Source organism: Hippopotamus amphibius, chromosome 4 (genome assembly GCF_030028045.1).
Source record: "Hippopotamus amphibius kiboko isolate mHipAmp2 chromosome 4, mHipAmp2.hap2, whole genome shotgun sequence".
In the NCBI taxonomy this organism is placed as follows: Eukaryota; Metazoa; Chordata; class Mammalia; order Artiodactyla; family Hippopotamidae; genus Hippopotamus; species Hippopotamus amphibius.
In genome coordinates this window covers 181,974,207-181,999,340 of record NC_080189.1, presented here as the reverse complement: position 1 = coordinate 181,999,340, position 25,134 = coordinate 181,974,207, and the positions used below count along the sequence as shown (strand labels likewise).

Sequence of the window (25,134 nt, the reverse complement as noted above, 5' to 3'; positions counted from 1 at the left end):
ACTCAACATACTTAAGGAGGAAGGGCAATCTTTTGAAATCAGACACATCTTGTTGGTTAATGTTGGTGTAAGTTATTTTTGGAGGTAGGGCCTGGACATGGCGGCCAGAGCTCATGTGTAAAGGTGAGTTAGTGATACATGAGGTTATGTCTAATTACCTGAAATATCCTCCTTTGTTGAGTGAAAAATGCAGTTTTCATCAGCCCTGAATTAATTACGGCTGCCGAGAGCTGTAATCGGCAAAAGCATGTTTTTAGCTCATGACTCAAGGCTGACTCAACATTGGGGACCGTGCTTTCCATGGCCCCAAGCTGGGCTCTGTTTTTTCCTGGAAACGCCTCAGTTGTTTGCCAAGCCCTTTGACCAGGCCTGTGAAGCTTCTCTTGGAGGCTCAGCACCCAGATTTGAGCTCCTGGCTTCCCAGCTGGGGGTGGAGGGTGGAAAAGTGACCCAGGCTCTGTGCTCCCATACTGACCGTCCATCAACCTGGAGACGCCTTTGGAAAGGTGAGCAAACAGCATTAGACCCTAAGCTGTGGGGCTTGGATTTGAAGCTAGCACTTTCTGCAGGGCTCAGGGTGGCTGTCCCAGGAGCAAAATGGTCTCAGGTGGGTGGATCTTACTTCATTTAAGCCATGGCCATGCTGCTCAGGACTGAACTTGTTTCTGGTTCCATCTGAAGGCCTTCAAGGACATGCCGGGTTATGAAATATGGAGGACTTTCTGGGTGGGGAGAAAGGACTTCGTCATAAATTCTGGCCTTGCTTCTGGATGGATTGATTGATCACCCACTCTTGTTTGTGAGACAAACAGTTTCCCATCTCATTTATCTTCTCATCCGTGACTCTCTCCATTCTTGAGTTACCTCCCAGGCCTGACCTCAGAATGACCGCTTGGAAGGTTTCTGGGCGCTGGGCACAATGCCAAAAAAGCTCCCCAGACCCTCTCTGAAAGCATCCATTTCCCTCCTGTTCACTTGGTTCTCTGAGGCTGACAAACCACATCTCATTTCTTGTTCTTTTTCAGCTCCAGTCATGGAGGTAGGACTTGTAGACCCACTTGACAGATGAGAAAACCCAGGCAAAAGTGACTTTTTCACACCAAGTTGAGAAGCTGGGTTCTGGTTGGTCCAGACCTGCCTTGGACTTTCTGGAAAGGATGAGGTGACAGTTCTGGAGAATAAATCCTAATAATCACTGGCCAGCACCTTCCTGTGGGTGGCCAGGGAGCAAGATGGCCTGAGTGTGACGAGAGTAAGCTACCCACCGGGTGGCGAGTCCACGCTTAGCTCTTTGCATCCATGAGCTCATTGTTTTCCCTCCTAGGCACCCAAGGGGCTGGGTTTTATTATCTCATCTTTTCAGATGAGTACACTGAGGCATAGAGAGAAGTTAGGCATCTCGTTGACAATGACACAGCCTGGATGTTCAAGATGATCCAACTTAATGTGGTCCAGCCTGACTGCAACCCTCCAACATCAGGTTCCTTGAAACCCACTCTATGCCGTGTCTCACCCACCGTGTGTCTGCCTTGAAGGACGGCATGCGGGGAAGGAGGTCAAGGAGGCAGGGGCGAGGCAGATGCTGCCTCCTTGGGGACTTACAAGGCAGGACAGCATGTTAAGCACCTGGAAAAGATCTGCTGTCATCCGTTGGGTCAACTTTGTCTAACTCTCCAGTTCTCCAACTTGTCTGACCACAGACGGTCTTTTCTTGTCTTTTTATTTTGTTTTTTTTCTTCTCTTCCCTTTCCCTTCTTTCCTTTTCTTTTTGCTCTCTCTCCTTTCTCTGTTGCCCTCTGTACCTCTTTGTCTGTCCCTCTCACTCTTCCAAATCACCAGAGACCACAGATTCTTGGGGAAACAGGACTTTGGGATGCTGAGGAGGGACTGCTCAGATTCAGCCTGAACGGGTATCCGTTTCAATGCCTGCCTTGGGCCTGGTGCAGGGAAGCCTCACCATCCCTGCTGACAACCAGCACTGGCTCTGTCACCGTCCTCGTTTCCCCAGGGAGCCCACAAAGCTCCTGGTCAGCAATGGCACCCATGGCTTCCAAGGCTGGTGGTCTGTGCCTGTGCCTGGGGTTCGGCCCCATTCCTGCTCTTCCCTCCCGTGGCCCTGGACTCTTTATGGGTTGGGTTGGACTCAAGTTCGGCTGATGTTGCATCTTCTACTTCCGGCTGACCGCTGGCATCCGGTTACCCTTCCCTCCACGTCAGCTCTTTGGCCTGAGGTTGAGACCTGCCCGTTGCGTGAGGCCGGGGGTGAGAGGAGGAGTCCTGTGGTGATGGCTCATCTCCATACAAATGAGCCGGCCAGTCCACACTTGCATCCATCCCAACTGCGGCAACAGGAAAGACGGGATCCACTGTAGCTGCCTTCACGTCTTGTTCGCTGGTCAGAGCTGTTCCCAACTGTCAGAGTGACGTATTGCTCCCTGACACAATGGCCATTGAGACACTTTTTTTTTTTTTTTTTTTTAAGATTTTGAATGCCGGCAAATGTTCAGCTTCTTCAAGATAACTTTGGTTGACTCTGATGCTTAATTCTTGTCCCCAAGATAGGGCCTTGCTCATCCTTTCCTCTGGCTGCCAGATCTGTTGTTTTTAACGTAACATTTCTCTGAGGATCTTAAAACAACTTTTAACCAAATAGTGATGATTCATTTCTGGATGGGATGGCAGAATGAAAAGATTAGCCGTTCCTCCTAGACCAACTCCCCTTTTATCTCATCTCCTTCCCTTTCTTCCTTACCTACCCCTCCCACCTTCCTTTGGCCTCCTCTCCAAGCCTCAATTAGTTGATGGGAGGGGCCGCTTTGTCAAGGGTGCTGTTGTGGGTGGTCCAGACTGTTGAGAGAATTTGCTCTCTGTATCTTCAGCTCTGGGAAGATGGACTGCTGACATAAGTGGGAACACCTTCCTAGGAGATTTCAAAGCATTGGAGACTCAACTGTTGATGGCACATTAAAAAGGAAAAAAAAAAAGAGGCAAAATATCCCAAAGGCAGTATTTGGACAAGATCATCTGACCTCACCCCACCCCAGCATTCAGATTCCAAGATCTCAGTCTTCCCAGATCATCAGAGTTTGCTATTGGTGGGCAGGAGTAACACAACAGAGAGGAAGGAAGACAACTAATGTTTCTTGAGCGCTTCCTCTGTGCCATGCGCTTTTTTTGTGCCTGCAGATTTTGTCACTCCGGGCCAATAATAATAATGATGAGGCTAGCAAGAACCTACAGGGGCACTATATGCTGGAAATTGTTCTTGGTGCTTTGTGTATGCTAACTAATTTAATTTTCACAGCAGTCTTATCAAGTGGAGACTATTATTATCTGATTTTACAGTAGAGGGCTTTGGAGCACAGAGATGTTCAGTCACTTGATCAGGGTCACACAGCTCAGAGGTGATGGAGCCAGAAATCAAACCTAAATTGTCTGACTCCAGAGTCTGTGCTACTATCCATTTCTTCAGACTGCAAATTACTTAATAGGGATGGGTTCTCCCAGACTTTGGTAGGTGCTGGGGACAGCGGTGTTGACTAGGGGCGGGGCCCTGGGAAGGCTGCCCATCTAGAGCTCAGCTCTAATACCGATATGAACTCAGTTCTCCTGAATATGCTTCCACGGGTGAGAGCACGGGTTGGGATGACTTCTCTCAGGCCAGGGATGGTAGGGGGTGGCTGTGTCACCATGACACATAAGCAGACCCCTGCCCTGTGGAGATGATAGGAAGTGTGCCACAAGTTAAATCTTAGGTGGACAGGGACAGACTGTGATCAGTTATGGCTGCTGCTGTTGGAACACTTCTTAGCGAGGAGCTCTTGTTGTTGAGATCAGAAGGTAGTTCTGTTCATTAAACAATAGGCTGTCTGTGGTCCTGGCTCCAGGGAGCTTCCAACCTTTATCAACTCAACCTTTGGTGGCCCAGGTTGCAGAATCCCTGCCGATGTTGTTCCAGCCAGTGAGCCAGAGATGGGACCGGCTGGCATGTGGGATGCAGGTGTCTTGACGATCAGAGGCAGGGTTTGGCCCCGAGTGTGGACAAAGTGAATGGAACTCTGTCCGGTCAGGTGTGCTCCTGGCATGTGTGTTTCCTGCTGTACATTTGCATGTACTCTCATTTCATCTTATTTCCTTTTCTTTTCCTCTTATGGAATGGCTCCATGCAGTGTGGGTTGATTTCCATTCTCCCAAGTGGAAGCAGAGAGGAAGCAGCCAGTGGTCCATGCAGGGCACGTGTCTGGAAACAGAATCCGCATTTTCCTCTAGGTTGGCCTGTGGTTCCACCGCTGGTTGGGCCTTTCCCTTCAAGCCCGTGGCTGTTCTTTCTCTCCCTTTTCCTCCCTTTTCCCTCCAAGACTTCGGTGGCACAGGGTGGGTGAGGAGAGGGGGCCATTTAGCCTGTAAACCCCTTCTCCTCTGCCACTGCAACAGGTCTGGAGCCAGCGCGGCCTTGGAGTGTGCCAAGTTTGGCACTGAATGCATCAGTCCCTTTGGAATCGAAATTTGGTTTCCTCTTGGAAAAAGGCTGCTTCCTGATTGCTAGAGAAGGAGAAGAAAGTCTTAAAAAGGCTCTGGTGTTCCTGCTGGCTTCCAAGCTATCGGCCTCCAACATTTTGATGATTTAAGTGTCGATGGATTAAAAACATGTGGTCCATGTTTCCCTTGAATTCAAATGCATGTTGAACTTAAAGGAAAGTTAAAAAAAAAACAAGCAAAGAAACAGTCTGGGTTTTACTCAATGCCCTGACTTTTGAAAACTTGGCCTAAGGTATTTTCAGGGTATGTGGGCCCTCTGGAAATGTCTTCAGTTGGCCTGGAGGCAGAAGGGACTTGTGTGGGCCTCATGTCCCCCCAGGGCCGGACGCAGGTTGCTTTCCTTAGCTCTGCACACTGGTGAAGGCTGAAGGTTTGAGGATGAAAAATAAAGCTCCAACATCCTCCTTTCTGGAGACCCACTTCCATCCTAATTTTGCGCAAAGTATAAGTGAGCACCTACGGGACATCTACTAGGCACCAGCGTTCCGGGTGGATTTTACTTAAGCTCCTCGTGCTAGTTCTTTTTGGTCCCGTGCTCCGTCCGATGGAGCAACTCACTGTTTTCGCCTCTCTGCCTTTGCCCGCGCTGATTCCTCTACCTGGCGTTCCCTTTCCCAGGCTTTATCCAAATCTTGCCCTTTCACACCCACCATACACACCCCGGTGCTTTGTCCAGGGACTGTGCTCTGTCAGCACTTGGAGTGATGTCCAGGGACTCACAGAGAGACAAGGCTCCAGAGCAGACCCAGGACTTGTGATGAAATCCATAACTGCCTCTTTTTAGACTCAGTACATTAAGCTGAGCAGAGGGATGCTGGCTATTGCTCCTGGTGCTAAGCTCCACCCCATCATTTTGGGATGGTTTTCTCTGCCTGCTTTCCCTCTCCTGCCTTGTTTACTGCAGGCAATGATTTTCGCTTAATAGAACAGGGAAGGGATTCCGCTTTCATGTGGCTGGGAAGCAGAGGCCCACACAGAAATCCATGAAGTTTATGGCCAAGCCAGGGAGTTGGTAAATTCATTGGGGAGAGCCCTGATCCCAACAGCTCTCTGGGAACGAGGCCTATAAATAGCTCCTGCCAGTCAAAGCGTAATGATTTCAATCTTCCCGCTGTATAAATAAACAGTGTTGTTCAGGAGTTCTCCTTGGCTTCAGTTTTGGCCCAGACGTCGCAAAGGCTTGCAGATGATCCAGCTGGAATTTTCGGCAAAGGCAAAGGAACTGACATTGGGGGAGTGATTACTGCGTGCCCGACCCCGTGGGAGACGTTGAAATAGGTAATCCCGTTAAACCCTCGTGCCGACCCAAGAATCAATATCGTCCCCATTTAACTTACGAGCAAGAGGTGGTAGAGGTTGTCCAGAGATGGCAGGAAGCATGCCGGAGATCAGAGGCCAGGGACAGGGAAATGAACTCATGTCTGCGGGGTTGCAGAACCCTGGCTCCATCGTGCTCCCTCATTGTCTCAGGCATCCTACAATGACCCTACAAGATCAATGTTTTTGTAAGACATATTTTCCCTTGGTAGTATAAATAACACATGTTCTTTTCTTTACAGGAAAGTTTGAAAATGGAGAAATGCACCAAGAAAATTAAAATCACCTGTATCCTTGCCACCCAGAAAAATACACAGAAGTATGTTTTGTTTATGCTCTCCCGATGTTTAGACAGATAAGCAGTTAGATCTGAGAAAGAGATGATCTTACAGACGCACACACTGATGGATAGACATTTTTAAAAACAGAGCTGAGGGAAGAGAGCAGATTCTGGTTTTGAGGGTTTTTTGTTCACTTAACATTGATAACGCAGTTCTGATGCCCACTTCCCGTGGGAGGCTTGGGGAGGTAAAACGACTCGTCTATGCTTACTCAGGTGGGTAGGATCCACTTGCCTTACTGTCACCTCCCTGCCTCCTCTCTCTGTCCCCACATGCAGGTGCACACACGATTGGGACATAAATCAACTGGTCCATTTTTATCTTTCCAGATGCACTGGATTGCTATATGTCTGTGTTCCAGTCCTGACTCTGTGACTTACTAGCCATGTGGCTTTATGGGACTCAGCTTTCGGTTTCTTTCATCTGTAAAATGGGTACATTTTGATTCAAAGTTCTAGTGAATCTGAAAGTGTTTGGTGAAGAACGCTCTATAGATTATGTTTTTTGTTCACTTAACTTTATCATTATATGTTCATTTATCTTTCCAGCTTTGGAAACATGGTAGAGCATAGGTTTGGGTTTTGAAAGCTAGTTTAGCCACTGATTTACTGTGAAAGCTTGAGAAAGCCATTTAACAACTGTCTCAGTTTTCATGCCTGTAACATGAGGACAGTGATATCTTCTTTATGGAATTGTTATGAGGATAATAGTAATAACAATAATAGGAGATATTTACTGAGTACTTCTTTTGTGCCATGGGCTGTGTTGAGGTCTTTTCATGCATCTGTTCATTTAGTTCTCATGAGAAATCCATGAGGGTTGGAATTGATCATTATTCCCATTTTACAGGTGAGGAAACTGAGACACTTAAGAAAACTGAGGATTGAAGTTATGCAGCTGGAAAAATGGATTTGAGGTGCATGGAGATCCTTTGAAACTAAAAATCCTTCTATACAAGACTCAAGTCAGGCTTCTGGTTAAACAAAGTAGGGTTAGGATGTTTTTCTCTTTTACTGTCCCTCGATATGTATCCTAGCCAACAAAAAATGAAATAAACAACTTTTCACTTTCCTAAACACAAGGAAAACTCACAATCCCAAACCATAGAACATAAAGCATATCTTCCAAAACCTGTGAAATGCAAATTATTGAAGGGTGCCCAGAGTTGGTTCCCATGTCCTTGGACCCTGAGCAAGAAACTCATTTCCCCAAGAGTAAGTGACCCAGGGTTAAAAGGCACATACAGTGACCCACTGATTATGACAACATCATCTAGCCCAGGGGCAGGAGAGTCCCTATGGACTCAGTTTGACATCATGCAGTGATGGGGTGGTGGAGGACAGGATACTCTAACCCAACATGCCATTTTTGGTACCTTGGTCCAAGGCTCCTGGTTTGAGGGAAGTGCTGGATGTAAAGCAACTTGGAGGAGGAAAGAAAGGCAAGAAATGCCAGACCAAATGCAGAGACCTCTGATAGTAAAGGGAGGTTCCCTCTAGAAAGTCAGGCAGGATGAGACATCCCTCAGGGCGAAGAAAATCACATGTAGCAGCAGAGAAGCTCCAGACAACAGGCAGTGTCCACAGTTCATTACCTTTCCCCTCTGCTCCAAGTCAACACGTGGGTAGTTACATAGTTGAACTAGGCTGTGACCTATTATACCAGGGGTCCCCAACCTTTCTGGCACCAGGGACTGGTTTTGTGGAAGACAATTTTTTCACGGATGGGCCAGAGGGGAAGATGGTTCATCGGTAATGAGGGCAATAGGGAGCGATGGGGAACGGCAGGTGAAGCTTTGCTCGCTTGCCTGCCACTCACCTGCTGCTATAAGGGCCCAGTTCCTAATAGGCCACAGACTGGTACCCATCTACAGACTGGGGGTTGGGGACCCTTGTATTGTACTATAAAAATGAAACAACCGTAAACACGGAGGGAAAAAGCTTTTCATCAAAAGGCACATCAAGGGAATATATAACACAAATTGCCCAAGAAAATAGTGAAAAAGTTTAGACAAATACTTCTCTGTAATATTGGAAATATTATCAAAAGTATAATCCTTTTAAGATAGAGCACAAGAAGAAATAAGACAACATCAGAGGATGTAAGGTGAGCTGGCAGAGTTCAAGAAAAAAAAACTGATGTGAAAAAGACAAATTTACATAAGTTAAAGCCTCATTAGAGTCCTTAGAAATTAGAATTAACATGACAGAAAACATCATCAAAGGCATGATGGCCTGGTTAACTCTTTAGACCCTGCTGTCATTTTGAAGGGGACACTCATTATAGGGCTAGATCCCTGTATGTTGAAAGACATTTAGGATTCTGAACCCTCATCTCCCAAATGACAGTTAGGCCTGCCCCTACCCTAGTTATTGTGTCAACCAAAAATATTGATACCTTTGCATTTTCAAAGTACAACAATATGAAAATGATTAAAAAGATGATGTATTTTTATAGCAGATAGGTAGGTAAGAGAAATATGACAAATGCACAAATTTATCTCTCTTTAGGAAGAGACCAGAACAAATGACACAGAAAAATATTAAATGACATAACCGAAGAAAACTTTACTTAGGTAAAGGGCTGATCAGAAGATGCACCATGTCCCAGGAAAACATGGTATAGAATAAGTGAGCAACACCAATGTACACTCTTGTGAAAAAACTGAATCTCAAGAGTAAGAATAGGGAATTCCCTGGCAGTCCCATGGTTAGGACTTGGTGCTTTCACTACCATGGGCCCAGGTTTGATCCGTGGTGAGGGAACTAAGATTTTGAAAGCTGCAGTTCACAAAAATGAAAAAAATTAAAAAAAAAAAAAGAATTATGTTAGAATTCTATTGGCTTCTAGGAGAAAATGAAAATTTTAATATACAAAGTATTAAAACAGGGTTATCTTAGAATTTTTCACAACTATAGTCAACACCAGAAGACTAATGTCTACCAAGTGGTAAAGGAAGGAATAAAAGGTAGGCTTCAAGAATTTTAAGCCAGTATGAACAAACCCCAAACAAATACCTCTTTATTTCAATCACATGCACACACGCACACATACACACACACACGTGCACGTGTGAATTTTACGCCAAGTTATACTGTCTTAAAATTCAGATATAAAGTTTTTAGAAATATTGACAAGTACGCACAGATGTGCAGATTGTACCACATTAGTTTATTTCCCCAATCAAACATCTTAATTTACTTTGTATTTTAAATCTAGACAACAGCAAGATGAACCAAAATAATACAGGAATGGTGACATCAAAGTTAGATGGTAAAGATCATGGTCATTAAATATAAGACTAAGACTGACCAACTGAAATTTTCTTCACTGAATAAAACGTGAATATTGTAAAGCTGGACAATAGTAACATAACTGAAGTATGTTGAGAGGTAGGGAGGGAGAAGCGTAGTCTAAAATTAAAATGTAATTTAAAGATGACTCCAATTCGATGTGTGCTATCATCTCTTTTCTTCATTTAGAGGGATCTTTTAGGAAGGAGATCACATCTCACGTAGTGAAGAAAATGGATCTGAAATAAGTCTTCCAGCTTCACTTTGGCTACTTTTTTCTTACATTCAATTAAAATATAAGAGAATTGAGTACTTTTAAATATTAAAAATTATGTGCACACATAATTAAAAATTATGTCCCTGTTTTGGTCCCCTTATCTTTCTTTCACTTTATCATCTCTCTGTCCTTTTACCTATCTTTGAATATATAGTAATGGCTGGAATGATGTGTACCAAATATTGATGACCGTTGTTTCTGAGTGGTGGAATTTTAGATAACTGTTTTTACTGGCCATTTTGTACATTTTTCTGTATTGCTGGAGTATTTTCACAATGATCATGCATTATATTTATTAAACAAATAAGGTAAATATTCTAAAGAAAAAGTGAAGCGATCACAATGGAAGAAAAAGGCAAAGCTAATTTTTTTTCATGCCCATTTTAAAATGAGAGGTGCCCATATGAGCTGCCCATTCTCTGGCCTCAAATTCTAATAATGACTGTAAACTGACCTTTCCTATTTCCAATCTTTTCCCAAGAATATCTCAAGTGCTTTGTAACTCGGGTTAACTCTAAAAGAAATGGAGCCATACAACGGGATCGAGAACAAGGTCACACATTGAAGCTGATGATAAAGGACATAATATTTAACTACAATGAGATGATAGTATAGACACCAGTGCTTCTTTCCTCGACAATTGTCAGACACAGAGGCAGGTAGGACTAAGGTAATCTGTTATGACTCATTTGGATACTGACTGGTGTCATCTGTTGATACACTTCGCATAATATCTCATAATAATAATGTAGTTAAGGTCTAGTATTATATAACGCTCTTTATTTGCACTCTGCTAAATACTTTCACCTGTGTAATCTCTAACAATCTGTGGGAGAGGCAGTATCACAACTGTTTTGCAGACTAGGAAACAGAGGTTCAAATGACTCCCACAGGAGTCTAACTTTCAAGTCAGAAATCTGAACTAAGATCTTGATTTGTAGATGGCTGTGTGAGAAGCAGCATGGTAGCAACTGAACTTTAGAATTTATTTCCTAAGAGAGTGGTTTATCACTTTATGAAGCCCCGATACACCTAAGGACATGTAATAGCCCCTCTCTCCATCCATGTCATTTGGATGGGACTTACTTCATTCTACTAATGCAAGATTGTGCAGGTGACCTGCACAAGGGCTCACAGTGCATTCCATTGCTCTGGGCACCACGATTAGTTGAGGGATGGGCACTCCAGGTGGTCCATGGGAGTGAACACTGGGGCTTTAACCGGTGTGGCCAATAAAGAGGAATTCTATTTTCTGTGAGCATGATAGCAGCAAGGATGATGCAAGCCTGTACCTACTAAGGACCACCACATGGATCCCAAGAATAAAGCCCACACAGAGGAAAAGAGAGCCAAGAGGTGGGGCTAGACTAGATTCCCATTGCGTTGTGGAAGCTCCTGGATCCAGCCATTCCTGAATCTATACATCACAGACTTTAAAGATAGATAAGAAACGAGTCTGATTTTTGCTTTATTGAATTGTCTCTGATGTATTTGGAAACCTCACATGAGGCAGAGCAGTGGTGGTGACTAGCTCTCCTGACTCCCAGTGTGGACTCCTTCCACTGTATTCTCTGGGATACCCTGCAGTAAAGTCACACAACATTTCAGTTCCCTCAGGATGTGACTTTGTTTGTGGAAGAGGATGCCTTACTCGCTTACTTTGAACCCTGTATCTCAGGAAAGTCTTTCCTATGAACACTGAACTGCAATAGATGAATGAATTACAACGAAAAGGCTGCCACTTGGAAAGTTTTGTTTTAAATGATCTAAATTAAAGAAACAGTCTTTCCCTTTTAATGTGCATATAAAATCACTGCACTTTCCTGGTTAACAATATAAGTCCCATTCTCATTATCAGAACCATAAAAATGAGCGAGGTGACAGTTTCTTTTTAAAATGCAAAGTGTTTTATGTCAGAATTGATGAGAAATTAGATGGGGACTCTCCATCTATGCAGGTATAAAAGGGTGACTTTCTTTCTTTTAGTATTTTCCACAATTATGATCCAATTTTCTTTCCTTAAAAAAAAAAGCATGGTTCTATATACTATTAGCTGAAGGAAACAAGAAAATACACACAAACCCCTGCATTTTTATGGAGACAAAGAGGAGGCAGTGATTTGTTCAAAAGCAAAGTTATAAATGTAATGATAGGAAGGCCATGTGATGCACATTAATTCAAAAGGGCCCCTTTATTGGATTGTGATCTGATTGTGTTTACAAATATATAGCCAGAAGGCTTTTAATTTTGGGGCAATTTCATTGTTCATAGATAGATATCCAGCTACAGATATACATCTATGAAATTATGTGCTTATGTGTTTTAAATGAGATACAGCTCCTCTCTTTTAATGCAATAATGTTCCTATTTTATGATCTACGGTTGCCCAAGTTGGGGCAATTTTATAACAATCTTATTTGAAATATCATAATAGATGAAAGATGTAAATAATGTGATATTTAGAGACCTGGTTGAAATTTGAATTCATTGGAATTTCACCACCGCTGGCGGTAACAAGGACAGACTTTATTAAATTGCACGGATTGGATTCTTCTTGCCTTTCCAGCCACTTCTTGCCTCCTTGCTGTTTATTTTTCTTTTAAGCCCAAGTTCAATAAATAAACCCAACTAACAATTAAAAAGTCCCCAAATGATGCTAGATTGAAAAATTCAAAAATAGCCTGCCTGGCACTGCACTTGCAGTGGAGTTTGATTAAATTCTCTAATTGCATTCGAACGGGCGGGGATGATCACAATGTGTTGGTGCTTTTAGCATGAGCTGTGGATGAAAAACTTCAATTACCACTAAAAATGGAAAATGTTCATAATAGATAAATGCTCATCCTATTTGAGAGCTGCCTTTTAAATATTATGTAACTGATTTGGGTGAGATACTATTTATCCTATTTCTCTTGTACTTTGCAGATTCATTTATATCTTTGACCGAAACCTAGGAATCTTCTTTCTCCTCCTGCAGAGACCTAATGTCAGTAGCTGGCTTGGCCAAAAGAGCTCTTTTCCTAGCCAGAGACTGGATGTCCTGTGGTAGGGATGATGGAATCTGAAAATTTCTTGGAGAGAAGGAAGAACAAAGACTGAGGAAGATGTCAGTGGTACATTTGGAGCAACTACTGTTGGTTTGGACTTTGCTTTTGGAAGGTGGGTGAATTAGGGGCAGGACAGAGGATAAGACAGACCCTCAGAGAGTTGCCCATTTCCAAATACTGCCTTGAACCAAATGTGCCTCCAGCTTCTGGGAAAATGGGTGCTCATCAGACAGCTCGGTTCAAATGTCGCCTCCTCCAGGAAGTCTTCCCTCCCCGCCTCCTCTGTGCTTCTAGGATGCTGTGTATCCTGTATCAAGGCCTGGTTTGTATGTGATGGGGTCATTATTCAGACCACCTCCTGCCTCCCCACTGTGCCCTTGGAGCTCCCTGGGTCAGAACCCGTATTTGGGTTTTCTGTGTCTAACCAGGTGGTTCCCTGGAGTTGGTCATCACCACCTTCTGTATCTCCTCCTCACTAGAAAGCAGGAGCTTTCGAACCATACAGACCTTGAATTCTGCCTTGCCGATTTTCAGTTGGGCAGCTGTCTTCACCCTTTGAGTCTTAGTTTCCTCATCAGTAAAATAGGGTAAGTCCACCTATCTCGTAAAATTGCTGAGCAGGGTTCATGGAAATGTTAAAGGTGAAGGCAGCTAGTAGGTGCCGAGAGCATATGCTAGACCCTCAGCAGTTGCCAGATTATTTCCTTTCTGCTCCCTTTTCCTTAACTCACTCTTTTTCTTCCTGATTTCCCTCATTTTAACTACCACCACCACCACCATCATTGTCAGCATAAAACGAATATTTACTAAGTGCCGAGCACTGGGTTTAGGGCTTTTCCTAGATAATCTCATTTAATTCCTCTCCTTCTTCCCCTCTTTGTCACATGCTGCCTCAGTTTCCCCAGCTCCTGGGCCACCTACAGCTTCTCGAATGGGTCTCATAGGAAGACCCACCCCAGCCTCACTCCAGGCCCCATGACAATCCTGGCTACAGCATTGACCTCACTTTCTGACGGGGCTGGACCTTTGAAGCCTAGAGACACAATGTCCACCGCATCAGAGGGCAGCCAGGGTGTCTTCCCATGAGACTGAACAGACCAGAATTTACTGCCCTAAGCCACACGCTGCCCAGCTCCCCTGCCCTGCCTGGTCTATATCATCTGGTCTCTGTCCTCCTCCCCTGCCTTGGCTCTGCTGTCCAGAACCTCCAAGTGTCGGCCTCCCCTGACCCATCCTGGGCTCCTGCGGTCCTGAGCCCGCCTGCCACTCTCAGCCACACCTGTCACCTAGGTTACCTCCCATCATGTCTCAGGCCTACCTGAATCCCCCCAGGTGTGGCATGTTCCCTCGGTCCCCACCTCTGCTCTTTCCACAACCCTCCTACCTTTTTTGCTTTTGCTCCCCTTCCCATCATTCCTTCTTCTCCCTTCCTTCTCTCCCCTTTCCCACTGGCTGTAACTTTTTACAGCAAGTCCTAGCATTTCTGACGTGCACAGGTCAGGGCTGCTGCCCTGGAGGAGCCTGGACCCAGCGGGGAAGACAGAACCATGACCACAAAACCCTTTAAGCCACAGAACCTGTAGAAACGCAACATTTCACGCATCAGTTCAAATAACCAAAGTGCAAGGTCAGGATGGGGTGACTCAGCTTTGTAGAAACATGTGAGGGAAGTGCCTTGGGAATCTTATTCAATATAGGTCCACAGGATGATATGACAGTTTGTAAAGAGCTAATGGGATGTCAGGCTGCATTACAAGCGGGTCAGAGTTTGAACGAGGGAGATTGGAGCTCTGTGCTTTTCTGCTTTGTTCCCGTATGCCTCGAGTGTTAGATCACTTCAGAGTGGGGAGTGGTCATGGAAAAAAAAAAAAAAGAAAAAAGAAAATTGGTGGATGGTTATAGCAAAGACATCAGTGGGAGGTCAGGGAAGTCTTGTCACCTATACAGGAGGGGAAGGATTGAATGAGTGACTGAAGGGGAGTGGGCATGTTTTACCAGGAGCATTACACGATGGCGGGGGTGGGGAGGGCTGCCTGAGAAAAGAGAGTGCAGGCATCAGAGAGCAAAACAAGACACACATCAATATGAAGCTGACTTTGGCACAGACTAATGAAGAGCTTTGAAAGCAGCTGAGCCAACCCTCCCCCACCCCACCCCCCGCCTCATTTGAGGGACACAGTTCCCTGACTTTGCAGATGCTTAAGCAGGAGTGTCCCATCTGAGGGGACTCTGGTCAGAGGGTTGGTGTCACAGGCTTAAACCCAGTCTCTTTGCCTCCCAGCCTTTTCATTGCTGGTACCTTCATGAGGCTGAATCATAGCATGTGGCTCTCTCCTCCCCTCCGTCCCTCACCTGACCTTCAGAGCATCCCAAAAACAATCTAGGGGAGGACTCAGTTGGATCGTGTTCCAAAGGAATTCTCACTGAACTCAGACATCATCCTCTCCCCCCGTTCCTTTTTCTTCCTCTCTTTTCTTTCTCCTCTGCATGAGTGTTGCCCACTAGAGACCCGAGGGTCACACTGGTTCCCACTCCCACCCCCCACAGCTGTGGTGACCCCACTCCCATGGCCGCGTCTCACACCTCTGGCTCCCTCTAATTTCCCACTGCCCACATCTCAGTGTCCACCAACCCCTCATCTCTCGCTAGCAGTCACAGGCCTGAAATGGGTCCCACTGGACCAAATCAGGGTGTCCCAGGGCTGCGTTCCTTTTGGAGGCTCTGGGGGAGAATCCATCTCTTTGACTTTTCCACTTGCTGGAAGCTGCCAATTCTTTGTTTGTGGCGTGTCCCCATCTCCAAAGCCAGCAGCATCACATCTTCAAATCCCTGATTCTCTCCTTCCTGCCTGTCTCATGAGGATATCTGTGATGATATTGCACCCAAATCACCCAGGATCACCTCCCCATCTCAGTATTCTTAACTTAATCACACCAGCAAAGTCCCTTTTGCCGTCCAAAGTGACAGATTCACAGGCTCCGAGGATCAGGACATGGGCATCTTTTGGGGTCGTTATTCTGTGGACCACATGCCTCCCCTACACTGCCTGCAGAGTTACCATCTTTGATCCTACGTGGGGCCTCCTGAGGCTTCCAGCTCTCACCTCTCCCTGGTGACGGGCAGGTTCCTCAGCCTGGTGCACAGTGTGCTGGGACCTGGTCTCACCAGCCTTCTTCTCCTTCCTCTACCGAATCCACTTCCTGAGACCGGGCACTCCATGCAGCGCCCTCTCTCCACTAGTGTGTTTCTCCGCAGCCACTTCTGCCTGAAAGCCACCCTGGACCCGTTCGGCCCCAAAGTAGCCACCCTCCATGGCACTGCCACCACCATAGCCAGGACTCAAGTCTGACCTCTGTGGTGACCACTTTCACATGATCCTCTAGCACCTGTCTGGGGTGTCTTACTAAGGGGTGTTTTCCTGACCAGTTTTCCCCACTGACCCCTCCCCTAACCATGTCCTGAGCCATTTCATGCCAGGTCATATCATGTCCAGAGCAGGCAGCACTGACCACACTTAGATCCATTTTTCTAAGTGTTGAGGTCAGCAGGGGCTGGTACTCAAGCAGGAGATCCCATCTGAGTGACTTGTGTGCTGTGTTCTCAGGCTGACACTCCTCTCCAAGCCTTCAGTGAATCCCCTGTAGCTCTTTAGATAAGGACCAAAGTCCCTGCCATGGCTTCCCAGGTCTTGCAGGACCTGGTTCATCTCAGGCTAGGGTCCCTCTTGCTCTCAGCCCAGCGACCTGAACTTTCTTGTGATTCCTCATCAGTACCTTGCTCCCTCCCGCACCCTGCCTTTTGCTCACACCTGGCCATCCTCTGCTGGACGGCTTTGTCCCCTCCTGTGTTCACTGAGCCCTTGCCTACTCATTCCTGTGGAGTCCATCAGCTCAAATCCTGTTCCCTGGGGAAGCCCTCCCTCCAGATGAGCTCAGAGGCTCTGATGGGCATTTGGAGTGCCAGGTACCTTGATGCACAAACCCTTTGTAGCACCTCACAGGGTTTGTAATTTCATACTTGATTGTGTGGCTACATGATGAATTTTCTCTTGCCTCTTGTGGAAGACAGACACTGCAGTGCAGTGGTCCCCAAAATTTGTGGCACCAGGGACCAGTTTCATGGAAGACAATTTTTCCGTGGACCGAGGGGTGCATGGTACAGGTGGTAAAGTGAGCACTAGGGAGTGATGGGGAGCAATGGGGAGAAGCAGATGAAGCTTCCTTCGCTCACTGGCCCGCCGCTCACCTCCTGCTGTGCAGCCCGTCCCTAACAGGCCAGGGACCGGTACTAGGCCAAGGCCCGGGGCTTGGGGACCCCTGCTGTAGTGGATACTGTGATTGATGACATGTAGACCCTTTTAGCACCAAAAAACTAATTTCCCGGCTATTGGGGTTCTTGGCCAGGGCTGGCTCAAAGCTGTATCCATTTCTGGGAACTGCTCTTGGCTAACGGAAGCTGCCCAGCCCGAAGTGACTCTCTCCTCTTATAGGTCCCATATATTGATTGTGACTGGGGATTTAAAGGCCTGGGACCCTCATCTCAATTCAGGACATCTCTGATGGGTTATCCCAGGTTCAGTGTGGGGTAACCCATGGGATTGGCAGAGGCCGTTACTGTGACTGCATCACAGTTCAACCCCTCCCTCTGCTCAGTGCTTCTCCTCTTGCTCCCTTACAAGTGATGAGCCCGAGAGCTCTCCTCAATAAACCACCTGCATGTACATCTTATTCCAGGATCTGTTACCTGGGAACCCGCTAACTGGTGTTAATGAAGTGGTCCTAGGACATGGACTCTAGAATAGAATTTTGGAGCTGGATCTCCTGCTGGCTGACGGGCAGTGAAGACCCCATCACTTGTAGTAGGTACTATGTGGATAGCTGCTGGCATGCTGCAACGTGGCAATTGTCAAACCTTTTGCTGGTGGTGGAATGGGATGGGATACTGGAGAAAAGGAGGCACTGGCAGGTGTAATTTCCCAGGTGAGGAGGGAGGGGACAGTCATTAGAAGCATTATGGTGTTGGACGCTTTTCGCTGGGGGCAAGCACTGAATTACAGAGAGACAAGGCACGGCTGTAGCCGGGTGACTAAGCATCAGTTAAAGGCTAGGTGTGAAGCCCAGAGGGCAATCTGTAAAGAGACTCATCCTCCTGGAGGGTAGACAAGTTGAGGATCAGGCCCAGGTCTTTTTTTTTTTTTTTTTTTTTTAATTTTTATTGGAGTATAGTTGCTTTACAATGTTGTGTTAGTTTCTGCCGTACAGCAAATTGAAATAGGTATATGTATACATATATCCACTCTTTTTTAGATTTCCTTCCCACTTAGGTCACCACAGAGCACTGAGTAGAGTTTTCCCTGTGCTATACAATAGGTCCTTATTAGTTATCTATTTTATATATAATAGTGTATATATGTCATTCCCAATCTACCAACTCATCCCACCCCCTCTTCCCTGCTTGGTAACCATAAGTTTGTTCTCTACATCTGTGACTCTATTTCTGCTTTAGTAATAAGTTCACCTATGCCATTTTTCTAGACTCCACATATAAGTGATATTATAGAATATTTGTTTTTCTCTTTCTGACTTACTTCACTCTGTATGACAATCTCTAGGTCCACCTCTCTGTAAATGGCACTATTTCATTCCTTTTTATGGCTGAGTCATATTCCAGTGTATGTATGTACCACATCTTTTTTATCCATTCATCTGTTGATGGACATTTAGGTTGCTTCCATGTCCTGGCTATTGTAAATAGTGCTGTAAAGAACATTGGGGTGCATGTGTCTTTTTGAATTATGATTTTCTCAGGGTAGATGCCCAGTAGTGGAATTGCTGGGTCATATGGTAGTTCTATTTTTAGCTTTTTAAGGAACCTCCCTACTGTTCTCCATATTGGCTGTACCAAGTTACATTCCCACCAACAGTGTAGGAGGGTTCCCTTCTCTCGACACCCTCTCCAACATTTATTGTTTGTAGATTTTTTGATGATGGCCATTCAGACTAGTATGAGGTGATAGCTCATTGTAGTTTTGATTTGCATTTCTCTAATAATTAGTGATGTTGAGCATCTTTTCATGTGTTTGTTGGTCATCTGATTGTCTTCTTTGGTGAAATGTCTAGGTCTTCTGCTCATTTTTTGATTAAATCATTGGTTTTTTGGATATTGAGCTGCATGAGCTGTTTGTATATTTTGGAGATTACCTTGTTGGTTGCTTCATTTGCAAATATTTTCTCCCATTCTGAGGGTTGTCTTTTTGTTTTGTTTATGGTTTCCTTTGCTATGCCCAGGTTTTAATTATAAGAGCAGCAGAGTGTTCTAGAAGAAGTTGAATCCTCAAAGCCTACAGATATGCTATGTAAGGGTCAGATTCCTAATTGGGACAGAACGGGACTCATCAGAGTTCAGCATCTCCCTCTGTCCAGTCCTACTTCCTTTGCTTCCTTAAATTAGATTCTATTGCTGGTGAATGAGATGGTTCATCTCAGGTCAGTCACCTGGAGCTGGGGAGTTGCCATCCAACAATAACAGCATACAGGACATGTAGCAGAGGATGAAGTAAGGAGTGTTAGTTGTGGCCACATTACCAGGGCAGCAGCAGTGGGTGTAGTTTGTCCCATGACCTTATTCTTATTATTTTTTCCCAGGAAAAAGAGACCAACCAGGGTCCTGGAACAGCTGTTCCCAGATGGAGTGAACTTAGTGTATGAAGCTGGTGGGTCCAGGTGGCACAGGGGGTGGACTGTAGTGGATGCTATGGTGAGCGGCCGAGATCCCACTTCAGGGTAGGGGCACTCAACTTCTCAGATGCTTGGAGTGTTGGCTATATCATTCCACTCTGGACATTGTCCTGAGCCTAAAGAAGCTTCCTTGGCCAAAGTTACACACCCTCATCCTGGTGGATGTCCGGTTAATGCCAGAGTACAAAAGCCCAGCCTCTGTGCCGCCATTTGGACCATCTCTGAAGGTCCATCTTAGATCCAGAGCTTCTTGTGGGATCAGCTGCTGTTCCCCTTGCAACTGAATCACAGTTTAACTTTTCCTTCTGTCCGATATTGCTTTCCTTAATTCCTTTTCAACCTCCCCTGACATATTGTTCCCAAGAGCACTCCTGAATACAACTCTCAGAGTCTTGAAGTCTGTTCCCCAGGCAACTGGACTGCGTATACATCTGGGCTCACGTCCCTTCCACATCTCTCTGCTTAGTCTCCCGATACGAGGTCTCTGCTCCGCAACCGAAGCCCCGCTCACAGTCCCGAGCCTCCTGAGGGTGATGCAGTGACTCTGTACCTGTCTCCTGTCTCCTCCTTCTCTGGGCCCATTCCCACCACCTACCTTGCCTACTTTTCACCAGTCCTGGGCTCCAGCCTCTCCTGCCTGGCACCCAGCTATGAAATGAGTCCTGGTCTTGCAAGAAGAACAGGAGATGAGAGGAGGTATGACCTTGGTGACGCATGGCAGAGGCTCAGGGAAGAGAGCATGCAGCCTGCCCTCCCTGTCACTTACAGATCCTTTGCTCCAAAGCCACACTGCTTTGGGAATGGCAAGGAAGAGGAAATGAGGTGTGAGAGGTGGTGCTGTTGCCCCTTCCCTATCCAGACACCTGAGTAGATGGGTGGGCTTCATCTGGGGGTTTCATTAGCTTTTCCTGTAGGCACCCAGAGTCCACTCTGAGCTGCAGATTTAATGGCTGGGCCTCCAGACCATAGTTAAAAATCCTTCAAATATTTGTCTTTGGTACGGCCCCAAGTGTGGTTTTTTAAAGGACAGTCCTCTGCCCATTTCCAAGCCTCCTCTGCGTTGAGGACCTTTAAATCACATGTTTTGGATTTGTTTACATGGAACTCATCAAAGTGGTATTTTGTAAGATGGGTTTGATGTCCGAGCAGCTCTTCTAAGCTGTTTGGGTTTTGCTCCTTGACCGGATGAGGTATGTTTTACTAATACTGAAAGGACCGCCTAGTGCTGTCATAAAGGAGTTCAGATTCCTCTCTCTGTGCAGACCGTCCAATGTCCTGGTGAGATTTCATAGTTGGCAAAGGAGATTGTCTCTTAGGCCTAATAATTTCCATGCCTACCCTTTCATGAGGAGGAATTGCATTTTGGAAGAAAATGACTTTTTTTTCTTTTGGTAACCTTAAGAGTCTGCCTTATGAAAAGACAGCAAAGGCAACAAATTATCTCCCCAACTTGCGGCTTTGCTGCAAAGGCCTCTGGGAAGCTCTTTTCTACGTGCCTCGCAGTCGAGCTGACCACATCCTGCAACTCCGCAGGCACAGCTAGACCCGAGGCAGCCGGGGGCAGGTCGTCAAGTTTGCTTCTCACTGGGACACGCGGTCTGTCTTAGCCACCAGGAGAGGATGGGTCAGGGCCACTGTGACTGTTACCTGGCTGACCCGAAGGGGGAGGAATTTACTGAGCATCTTCTCACTTGCTCTCTCACCTGATGCTCCCTGGAGCACCACCAGGTGGGCATTCTTGTTCCAATTTACAGACAAAGAAGAAAAGAAATTGCAAAGCTCTCCTGATGCCTCAAAGTGGCCTTTGTTCCTCCTCCAAACATCTCAGTGGCTGAATTGTCACTGCTCATTGCCTCGGAGTGTTGAGAACGTTCTGAATGGAAGTGATGTGAATGCAACAAAGAGGGCTCGGAGCCCATCCCCACGTGACTTCCAAACTTGCTGCACTGCAGACATGTGGGGACGTTGTCCAGGGCAAAGCGCTTTGAACTTGGGCTGGGTTGCTGGCCTGGCAGGGTGTACTTTGGGCAGACCACTCCGAGCTGTGGTTTCTCTTGCCTGTGATGTTGGGCTGATGGGGGACGAGTGAGAAAAAGCATGTGGTGTGCTCAGCCCGACGCCAGCCACGCAGGGCAGACTTCTGCTTTTCATTATCGCCAGGAGTAAGAGTCCAGCCTCACTCCTTCCTCACTGGCTGGTGGCCACTGGGATCCAATTAGACTACAGCTGTCTCAGCCTATTTCATGCAAGTGAGGGCTTTTAGTCCAACCACACTGAGAGGTGGCATGGAAATTGGTAGATTGGAGTGGCTTACACCGTGTGGACTCCAGTGGATGGGACATGTGACCCTTTCTGTGTATGACCTGGGGGAGGGGAGCTGGAGGTCCTGGGATGTATGGCTCTAGAGGGAGGTATTTGCTGATGGGCTGAATTGGTCCCTGGGTAGAGACATTGCAGAACTCACCGGGGGTCATTCTGTAGAGACAGGCTGGCGGTTGTCACTTCTACAGCCCTGCCATGTGATAGGTGTGTGTGCACGAGCATGCACACACGCACACACATGTAAAAGAGAGGCAGAGTCCAGTCTTGTGTTGGCAGGACCCATGGCTTCCTCTCACCATGGATCTGGATTGATTCTTTCTTCTCCTGTCTCTTTCCTTCCCTTCTTTCTTGCCTTTAGCCTGTGCACAATTGATGCCTTTTCCATATGAAACATCACAAAAAACTAAACCAAAACATGCTTTTGTTTCCATCTGGCTGGGAAAAGGCAACTGATGAGACAGGGATCTGGCCCACCTGTGTGAGGAACTCAGAGAGCTAAGACCTGGGAGCCACCTGAGTGACTGTTTTGCCCAATCCCTGTGGGTGGCAGTGAGGAAATGGAGGCACACAGCGGGTAAGGGGACTGCTGACAGTCTCATAGCTTGTTAGCAGCAGAGATGGGATCTGAACCCAGAATTCTTTCAGAGTTTTTTTTTTTTTTTAATATTACATGGCTTTATATTCCTACAACCCCAAGTTAACCATTTGCCTTTTTTTTCATATTTGTTTCAGTTACTTTTCTATGTGTATAGTTGAACGACTCTGCCAGCAGACACTTTAAAAACTGTTAGAAATGTTTAGATAAATCTCCAGCTGTCTCCCCGTGACCACTATTCCCATCCTGGTCCATTTCCCTTTCCACAAGAGTAGCCATTATTATAAGTTTGATGTCCTTCCCTCCAAGCCAGAAAAATTACACACAAACACAATATGTAGTATTGTTTTGTGATTGAGCCTTTACATATTTACATAAATAATATCATATGGTACAGGACCATCAGGAATCTATTTTTATTTCCCCTTGTGATGTGTTTTGGGGGATCTGTTCATGGTGGTGCATATTGGTCACTTTCCTTGTGGCTGAGCAGACTCTTTTGCACTCTCTTGTCACTTCTTAGTTGTGATTAAGCTACATGGCTTGCCTTTCCATGAATTTCTGAGCAATGAACTAGAAACCAGAAGGACTCTTGTAGCTTGTTTCTGCCCAAGACTTGAAATTACAGGAGGACCCTGTATGAGTCATGTTACCATTCTGTGCCTCACATGTCTTATCTGTTGAAGACAACTTGTCAAAGAATTGTGTGGATAAATGTGAAGTCCTACCATAGCCTTGGCTGTCCCCACACCTAACAGTATAAGGATGAAAGCTCTTGTGTCCATCATAGGGCTTGTTTGGGGTGGAATACCTCCCTTTGGTCCCCTCTTATGTTTCTCTCTTTATGTGTGTAACTTGTCATGGGAATGCTGTGCTTTCTGTAACATCTCAGGATATTGGGTGACTTTCCCATTGCAGTGGGTCTGCAATGGGAAATTCACCCAAGGAGTGGAGAAGGAAGGGTCCCTCCTGAAGAGTGAGGTCATTCCCAGTGTCTGTTACCTTGGGAACAGGTGGATCCTCAGATGGGAAAAGCCCGGGGCAGATGGTTATCATGAAGAGGTCAAGATATTTCTATAGCAGCTCCCAAAATGGCAAATCCCTCCAAGAGGGGGTAGCTGCAAATGAGGGATGACTTTTCTAAGATTACAAAGCAGGCTTGAGAAAAGCCCTGAAGTCAAGGACAGGGATTGGTCTGCTGTCTGTGCCATTATGAGAGAGAACTGAGTGAAGAAACTTCGGCTTAACTCAGTGGAACGCTGATGATGCAATTTCAGGCTAATAGCAGGTGAAAGAAAATTAACTCTGTTGGGGTATCTGTGAAAGCCTTCATCTGGATGGTGGTGACCTGTGAGATGAGTTTTGAAGTATGAACAGGATTTTTCCAGATGAGGTAGGGAAAAAGCCACTCCAAGCAGAAGGAGTCTGTGGTCAAAGATGTGCAGGTATAAAAAATGGGGGAAGACTAGGGGATGGGAAATGGTCCAATGTGTATGGTGGATGGGGAGTATGTGGGGAGACTAAGAGGCTAGAAAGATAGATTGGAGTGTGACTATGTCATGAATGCTCCAAGGAACCGTAAAAAAGTCAAGAGCAGGGAAAAAATAAAGTGAGATTTTGGACTCAGGAAGATCACCAGGCACCCACAGGGTGGAGGGTGGAATGCAGTTCCAGGCAGGGGGACCAGTGAATGTTGCGGTAGTGCTGGTGAGAGATGTCAATCATGGGGGCTTGAGAGTAGAGGATGGAAGTTTTATATGGGACCATGATGGTAGGGGTGGGTGAGAAGGGAAACCTAATGGTTATCAAGCATGTCTTACATGCATTAGCTTGTATATTTTCGCAGCTCTGTGATAAAGGCATTACAGTATTGCCCCCAATTTACAGATAAGATGACGCAGATCCACAGAAGTTAAGTAACAAGGTCCCACAAGTTCTGCAAGTTCTGTGGGGTTCCAGAATTGGGTCTGTTTCCCTATTTTGTGGCTAAGGGAGAAGAAAATTCAGCAATCCCAGAAGGCTAGGGTTTCACCTACGGGCACCTGGGGGAACAATGATATTGGCAGACATCCCTACTGCTAATCAATACCCAGTCTCGTTTCCTGTGGTTAAGTGTGGCCACGTGACTGGTTCTGGCCAATGAGTTGGAGTGAAATTGTCATATGTCACTTCTGGGCTAGAGTATTTAATAGCTGATGGGATGCCCTCCAGCTCTACCCTTCTTCTGCACTGATGATCAGAGAAACACACCTTCAGATGCAAACTCCACTAACTTGGAGACCTGAGTGAGGATGACGGGGAGAACCACCCACCAACCTATGTTACCATGGAGCATAAGTGGGGAATAAGTCCTTGCTAAAAGTCATAGATATTTAGAGTCATTTGTTACTGCAGCACAACCTACCCTATACTGCATGAAAAAGTGATGTCCTTCTCTGAACAAGGGAATAAAAGAGAAGGAGCAGGCTGAGAGCAAACGGGGGAAAGATGACCTTTCTGGATTTGGAAAAGGCTGAGCTCTGACAGACCACTATAGTAAAAGGAAGTCAGGCTTTGGAGACTCACAGACTTGGGTCCAACGTCACCCCAGGCACCTGCTTGTCTGAGAGGTGGCAGGCAGTCTTCCAGCCTCTCTGACCTCGGTTTCCCTTTACGTGAAATAGAAG

The 25,134-nt window shown here is 46.0% G+C and overlaps 1 long non-coding RNA gene across 1 annotated transcript; it reads left to right on the top strand.

Annotated features, from left to right (window-relative positions):
* Positions 1-363: 363 nt before the first annotated feature.
* On the top strand, positions 364-7,530 carry LOC130851718 (uncharacterized). Its single transcript, XR_009053256.1, has 4 exons — positions 364-506; positions 5,696-5,817; positions 6,099-6,175; positions 7,047-7,530. It is a non-coding gene; the product is annotated as an uncharacterized LOC130851718 (long non-coding RNA).
* Positions 7,531-25,134: the final 17,604 nt, after the last annotated feature.